The sequence below is a fragment of the Terrapene carolina genome, unplaced genomic scaffold (assembly GCF_002925995.2).
Source record: "Terrapene carolina triunguis isolate 2854851 unplaced genomic scaffold, T_m_triunguis-2.0 Scaffold771, whole genome shotgun sequence".
Taxonomy (NCBI): domain Eukaryota; kingdom Metazoa; phylum Chordata; order Testudines; family Emydidae; genus Terrapene; species Terrapene triunguis.
The window spans coordinates 1,255,028-1,262,293 of record NW_020665122.1 but is presented as its reverse complement, the minus strand read 5'-3'; the positions used below and the strand labels follow the sequence as shown (position 1 = coordinate 1,262,293).

At 54.2% G+C, this 7,266-nt stretch overlaps 1 pseudogene; it reads left to right on the top strand.

Moving 5' to 3' along the window:
- The first annotated feature begins 4,302 nt into the window (after positions 1-4,302).
- Positions 4,303-6,158, top strand: LOC112125491 (annotated as a pseudogene).
- The last annotated feature ends 1,108 nt before the right edge of the window (positions 6,159-7,266 follow it).

The following is a 7,266-nucleotide window of genomic DNA, read 5'->3' as shown; positions in this document are numbered from 1 at the left end:
TCAGCAGATGTGTTCATAAATCAGAGACCCAATCCCAGCTGGAGATCAAGGCATGACCCTCCCAAATTTTAAAAATCAAGCCAAGAAAGTAGTGGCATTTTCATTCTTTAATTTCCTGCAGCGTGTCAAGTTTCTAGGTTTTTTAAACGTTTTGTCTAATACAGGAAAACCAACAAAATGCACCAAGATCCTCAACTGATGTAACTCAACATGGCAACCAACCTTGCCACCAGCCGCTGTCTCTTTAGTACCTGACCTGCAGAACCGTCCAGCCAGGGCCTACAGCAGACTTTGTGTACCTTTTAAACAATGCCTTTGATTTGAAGAACTGAAGACCATGGCTAGTTTGTGCGCTATCAGTCGGGTTACAAATGAATGAGGGCGCTGGAACAAGCATTTCCCAGTAATGTCGACCGTGAGCATTCAAAAATCACCATTCAGGCCCCTAAAAATCATGAGATTTTAAAAAATGTTGTTTTTTTAGTTGCCTCCTGTTTTGAGGGTTTGTTGGTCACCTTTTCCTGCTGTTCTCCACGGCTAGAAACTACTTCTTTTTAATGAAAGCTGAGATTCTCCCATGATCACACGACTCCAGGAAGCTTAGAATCACAAGAGTTGGCCACACTCATATATCGACTGTAACAATGCTGTGTTGTGCATCAGGTGATCGGAGGAGCAATTTAATCATATCATGATCCCAACAGCCTGTGTGAGCACTTGGAGAATCCAGCATATTGCTACAAGTTGGATATTGAAGCTAACTTCTATATAATCTATAGCCCGTGCAATTTCATTTATACTATATCAATAATTAGTGTGCTCGTTGCTTTATCATTACTGCTCTTGCTGTATAGTCCTATCATGTATAGTCATATCATGTAATAAATTCACCTACAACCTGAATTAAGTCTCTATGTAAATCATGATAACAATGGTCAGAGAGAGAAATCCAGTGGCAGGGAGTCCTGTGGGTTCACCCCCCTAATTCCCAGTGCCAGGGAGTCCCACTGATTAAAACTGCTAACTCCCAGTGGCAGGGAGTTCCATGGGTTAACTCTGCTAATTCTCAGTGGCAGGGAGTCCCGCTGGCTAACACCATTAATGCCCAGTGGCTGGGAGTCCCGTGGGTTAACACTGCTACTCCCCAGTATCGTAACAAAACGTTTAGGCATCACTTTAAACACAAGACTTCAGTGACATTGCTGCTCAGGGGTTTAAAGTTCTGCAGGCCTTTAAATGCTTTGCTGAAGCAGGGCTCCAAAGAAGGGGGCAGACAGTCCTCCAGGGCGTGCGTCCTGTGAGGAGCTTTTAGATCAGAGAGGAAATGGAAGGCGAGAGCAGCCTCGTGACTTCCAAAGAAGCCAAAGCTTTGTCTGGACTAGGGGAAAAGGGGTGCCTTGCTTTAAAACGGGGGATCTCATGGGGGATCTCAGCCCGCTGAGCCGTGTCAGAGCTACAACTGGCCTGGCCTGCATTAGGATGTTAACACCAGTGAGCTCACACACATTAACACCACACCTTTCCTTCTAGTGCAGACAGAGCTCGAAAGTGTGTGTGTCCCTGCTGCATGGGATGAACCCTGATCTGTGTGTGTGTGTGTGTGTTTGAACCCTGCTGCCGCATGCATATATATAGTATAAATGGGTATGGTGTGTGTGTCCCTGCTGCGTGGGATGAACCCTGATCTGTGTGTGTGTGTGTGTTTGAACCCTGCTGCCGCATGCATATATATAGTATAAATGGGTATGGTGTGTGTGTCCCTGCTTCCCAGTGCTGGGTATGTTTAGCCCTGCTCTGTGTGTGTGTAGTAACGACACACTGTGCCCCCCTGCCCCCGCCCGACTGCATGGAGACATTTAGGGCTGTGTGTCCACCTGGAAATGCCCAGGGTGTCGGGGAGCGTATCTAGGCCCCGCTCTGTCCCTCCCCTCTTACCCACCGCAGCCGGCCAGGGAGGTGGAGAGTCCCGCCCTGCCCTGCTGTGTCAGCCAGCTGCTTTCCCTTTCCCTGCGGCTGCTCCAGGGCCAGGAGAGGGGGCAGAGGGACAGAGCCAGCCCCAGGGCAGAGGGACAGAGCCAGGAAAGAAAGAGGCTCCCGCGACGAGACGGGGCTGGCAGGGAAGGAGAGCGAGCCAGGAGCCCACAGACGGCGAGAGAGTCCGTGAGACACTGAGGGTGAGACACGGGTGAGCTGCGTGTGCCCACGGCTTGCTGCCCCTTCCCGCAGACCCAGCCCCCTGAGCGCAACACACCCTGGGGGAAGGTCAACGATTCCCCTGGCGGGGATTTCCCTGCACCCCCCTTAGTGATCAGCTACAGTGTTGCCAGTTTACTTATTTTCCAACCTCCCTGTACATTCGAACACCCCCTCTCCTTTCAGTCCCTGGGGGAAACACGCCCCTGGGCCTCCTGCGCTGGTCCCCCGGTGTTTCCTCTGCTGCTGCAGTTTGGGGTGGCTGCCAAACAGGCCTGCAGAGGAATTCAAGCTGGCCTGTGGCCCGCAGGCGGATGGTCAGATCGATGGACCCCGCGCAGTCCCTTGCCATCGACAAATCTGCATTTTTCACCTACAAAAGTTGCGGCTGAGAAACCTGCGCCCAGCTCTGGTTCCTCAGCCTCTCCCCTGGCATCTGTGTGAAAGAGCCGGGCCCTGATTCTGGTGTCCTCGGTTCCTGTGCGCAGAGCCGGGATGGGGTTCGAGAAAGTGGTGAGCTCCCCATCTTCCTGCCAGGCCTTTGGGGTGAGCCAGAGCAGCTGCAGGGCTCCCCGTAGCTCCCCCGGCCTAGAGGGCATGCCGAGGGAGAGGGCTGGTCTGAGCACTGCTCTGCCCATTCACAGCTGAGATATTGTCCCCGCCAGGGAGCAGGGTGCTGGGCTGGCTCAAAAATCTCCCCGTGTATTTCCGTGTGTCGTGGCAAGAATCACCCACGCAGTGATTTTAGTTCACAGACTCAGAGCCTGAGGCCTTTATTGCAATACAAACCAGTGCGCGCTGGGGTGCAGCTCGGAAGCTGACACCCCGAACAGCAGCACGCAGGCTGCTTTTATTCACTAAAACCACAAGCATGATACAATTAATACGTCATTAGTTAAGAAATTAAGAACCAATCATAAGCTGGGCATATAGTGGACACGAGCTCGGGGACAAATCACAAGCCGAGCTTTGGGTGAACACGCGTTGGTCACGAGCTGGGGTGTTGAGTTGGGGTCACTCTTCCCTCCTCCCCTCGCCCTCTTTCTTAATGTTCCAAGAAATGGGTGTAATTGGGCATGGGGACATTTGGTGGTTTCCGCGAGGGTGGTGCTCAACTTTGGCTTGGGTACATTTCTTAAGACTTGGTACATGTCATTTTCCGGGGGATTTCGGTAAGAGCTAAGGGGGGGGGCTTTTCGGGGGACGCTTAAAAGAGAGCTATCATTGGCTGGTTTGCAGATAGCTGGAATTAGAGAATATTGCAAACAATAGTAGCAGCAAAAATGATTATCTTTCCGTAAAACAATGTCTCAATAGCTAGCAATTTTGCGGTTATCATATTTCTAAAACAGTTAGTTTCCCAACAGACTTTATGATTCCCTCCTCTGTTACTACTTCTGACTGTATTTGGAAGAGAATTATGCTGTGCAGTTTGGTTCAGGCTTTTAGGCCTGTTCTATTCTGTGCAGAGGCTATCAGTAGAACAGATTTCTGTTGGAGGGCTCATCCTAGAGCCTGGTGACTCAGAGCTTGGGCTACTAGAAAGGAGACCCCCCCTGGTCTGTTTCCCCACACGTGTCTTCATGGAAGCTGAGATCTTGTGAAAATTCTCACCTGTGGGTTCATGCAGCACACCGAATAATGGGGCCCCTAATCTCAGCCAGGGGGGTCTGCGCAGTGCCTGGCATAATGGGGTCCCTGATCTCAGTCGGGGTTTGTGTAGCGCCTGGCACGACAGGGCCCTGATCTCGTTTGGGGGTGGGGGGGTCTGTGCAGTGTCTGATACAACAGGGGCTCTGAGCTTGGTGGGGGGGGTCTTCGCAGCACCCAGCACAATGAGGGGCCCTGATCTCAGTCAGGATTCATCTGCACTATTATACTACAAATAATAAATAACGTTTAAAAATCAAACAACTCCTGGTTTTTCCACATTGACCCTGCCTCATTCAGTGCCTGGGCCGGATACACAAGGGGCAGAGTTAAGTTTGCATGGGCCATCGTAAATGTACCTTTCCCTAACTTTCAAGGGCTTGGTGTTGCCACCATAAGTAATGCGCTGTAGCCTGTCGGCGTAGGATTTTCCAGAGGCAGCATTAACTTGCAACTGAAATGTTTCTTCTCTGCTGCAGATTGAGCGCCATGGCGCTCGATGGGTTCAAAGCCACTATCAAGGGAGCCTGACAGAAGTGATTTCTAATGTGCAGTAGTTTTGCAGCCACACCCTCAACATCGCCCCTGGGCTGTGGGAAGTCCTCCCTCATCAACGCCATGCGGGCGCTACGTGCTGGTGATGAAGGTGCTGCTGAAACTGGGATGTTAGGTACCATGAGGGAGCCAATGCCTTATCCAGATCCTGTCCTTCCAGACGTCACTCTCTGGGACCTGCCAGGGGTGAGCACGTCCTATTTCCCTCTAAACACCTAATTGAGCCGATTTGAGTTCTTCATCATCGTCGGCGCCCAGCGCTTCAGCTCCAACCACGCCAGGCTGGTCCGTGAGATCCAGAGAATGGGCAAGAGGTTCTACTTTGTGCGCTCCAAAGCCGACATGGGCCTGGACGCTTCCAGGAGGCAGCGTCCCTCCAGCTACAACGAGGAGAGGATCCTGCAGCAGATCAGGGAGGACTGCAGGAGAAGCCTGGGAGTGGAAGGAGTGGGCCACCCACAGGTTTTTGTCGTGTTCAGCTGGGAACCCAACCGCTACGATTTTCCCCTCCCGCGGCAAACTTTGCAGATGGAGCTGCAGCACCTGAAGAGACATGCCTTCCTGCACAGCCTGCCTGATGTCGCCTCGTCCATCGTCATCCAGAAAAAAGCCGCCCTGAAGGGGGAGATTTGGAAAACAGCCCTTTTCTCATGTCTTCTCGCTGCCATTTCTGTCCCAGGCATCACTTTCTTGTGCACCTTCTTCATCTTCAGGAAACACCTGTTCTGATACTACAGCAGCTTCGGCGTGGACGACAGGTCCCTCTCTGCTCTCGCCCGGCAGGTTGGGAAGCCTGTGGGGGAGCTGACGGCCGTGATGACATCCTTGGGAACAGGGCCGGCTCTAGGTTTTTTGCCGCCCCAAGCAAAAAAATCTTTGGCTGCCCCCCACCCGGGCCCTGGGCTCTCCCCCCCCACACCAGTGCCCTCCCCCACCTGCACCTCCTGCTGCCCCAGGCCTGGGCTCTCTTTCCCCACCACCACCACCACCCCAGGCCTGAGCTCTCTCTTCCCCCCCCGCCCCCCGAATCCCCTGCCGCCCCAGCACTGGGCTCCCCCCCACCAGTGCCTACTCTGCCCGCTCCCCCCTCGCCTCTAGCTGGTCCGGCGCTGGCAGGGTTGGGGTAAGCAGTGGGGTGCCTGGGCCGCACCTCAGCCCAGGGTCCCTCCAGTCAGGGCTCCCGCCTCCAGGACCGGCCGGGACCCGGGAGGGCAGAGCCGGGGGACTGCCCTGGCAGGGGACTGAAGAGCTGGGGCAGGAGAGCCCCAGAGGGAGTGGAGCCCCAGAGAGTGGGAAGTGGGCCCTGCATGGTAGTGCCCTGCCTCTATGGTCCCGCTGTTGCTGCTGCTTCTGGCTGCCCTGCCGCAGTCCCTGGGCAGCTCGGGCCGCTTTGCCCAGCCCCGGGGCCGGCTCTAGGCTTTTGCCGCGGAAAGCAAAAAAAAAAAAAAGATGGCCAGAATGCCGCCCTTGAAAATGTGCCACCCCAAGCACGTGCTTGGTTTGCTGGTGCCTGGAGCCAGCCCTGCTTGGGAATGACCCCCATGACAGCTCTGAAGCTGTTGTCGGATTCGGTGGGGGCTGTCGTGATGGTAGCAGAATATTTGTGGAAACGACTCCCTGTATTTGCTGCCATGGTGTCCGGAAGGGTGGCACTGGTTACCACGTACTTCATGCTGCATACGTGTTTCGCCTCAGTAGCTGACGATACCCAGCGGGTTCTGAGCAAAGCGCTGGAGGCACAAGGGGAAAACACCATGTAGGATTGGATGTCGTGTCGGATGAGCCTGCTGCGGTCTAGCAGACATGGTCTTGGACTTGAAGCAGGAAAGGTTCATGCTTCTCCATCCAGGAGTCCCATGTCCAGTCCCCATAAACCATCCAGGGGCGTCGTTGCACATGGGTCAAAGCACCCGTAAAGAAGGAGACAGACTTGGTGACAGCTCAACGCTCCTGAGGTTTCACCCCACAGGGAATGAGGTAGCTTCCTTCTTGACATTCATACAACAAACATAAAATTATACTGAATCCAGTTCTATCTACCTACGTCCCTCTGTGCTTCTCCATCACTTCGGTATCTGAGCACCTTACACACATTAATGGACTGGATCCCCACACAGCGGCAAATCGGCTGTAGCTCCGCTGGGGTCAATGGGCCACAGCTTCACTGGAGTCAGTGGGGCCAGATCCCAGCTGAGGGCCATCGTGCCATTGAAGCTTAGAAGCCGAAGGCCTTGTCCTCATGGGAAAGTTTTTCGGTATAACGTACAGTGTGAATTTAAACTGATAGAATGACCCTGGTGTAACCTCCTGTGTGGACGCTCTCACTCCGGCAGAGGAGTGGCTTTTTTTCAGTTTTGTTTATGTCACTTGGGAGGGGGTTTAAGCTGAGCCTGGCCGTGCCTCTGCATAGGAGCCGGAGGGGGGACATGCCACTGCTTCCGGGAGCTGTTTGAGGTAAGCACCGCCTGGAGCCTGCACCTCTGACCCCCTCCTGTGCCCCTGCCCTAGCCCTGATCCCCCTTCTGCCCTCTGAGCCCCTCTGTCCCAGCCCAGAGCGCCCTCCTGCACCCCCAACCACTCATCCCCAGCCCCACCCCAGAGCCCGCGCCCTCAGCTGGAGCCCTCACCCACCCCAACCCCCTGCCCTAGTCCAGAGCCCCCTCCCACATCCAGAACTCCTCATTTCTGGAGGAGCCCTCACCCCCTCCCGCACCCCAACCCCCAATTTTGTGAGCATTCATGGCCCAACATACAATTTCCATACTCAGATGTGGCCCTCAGGTCAAAAAGTTTGCCCACCCCCGGGGTAAGTCTTGGACTCTGTGTGTGTGTGTGTGTGTGTGTGTGTGTGTGTGTGTGTGTGTGTGT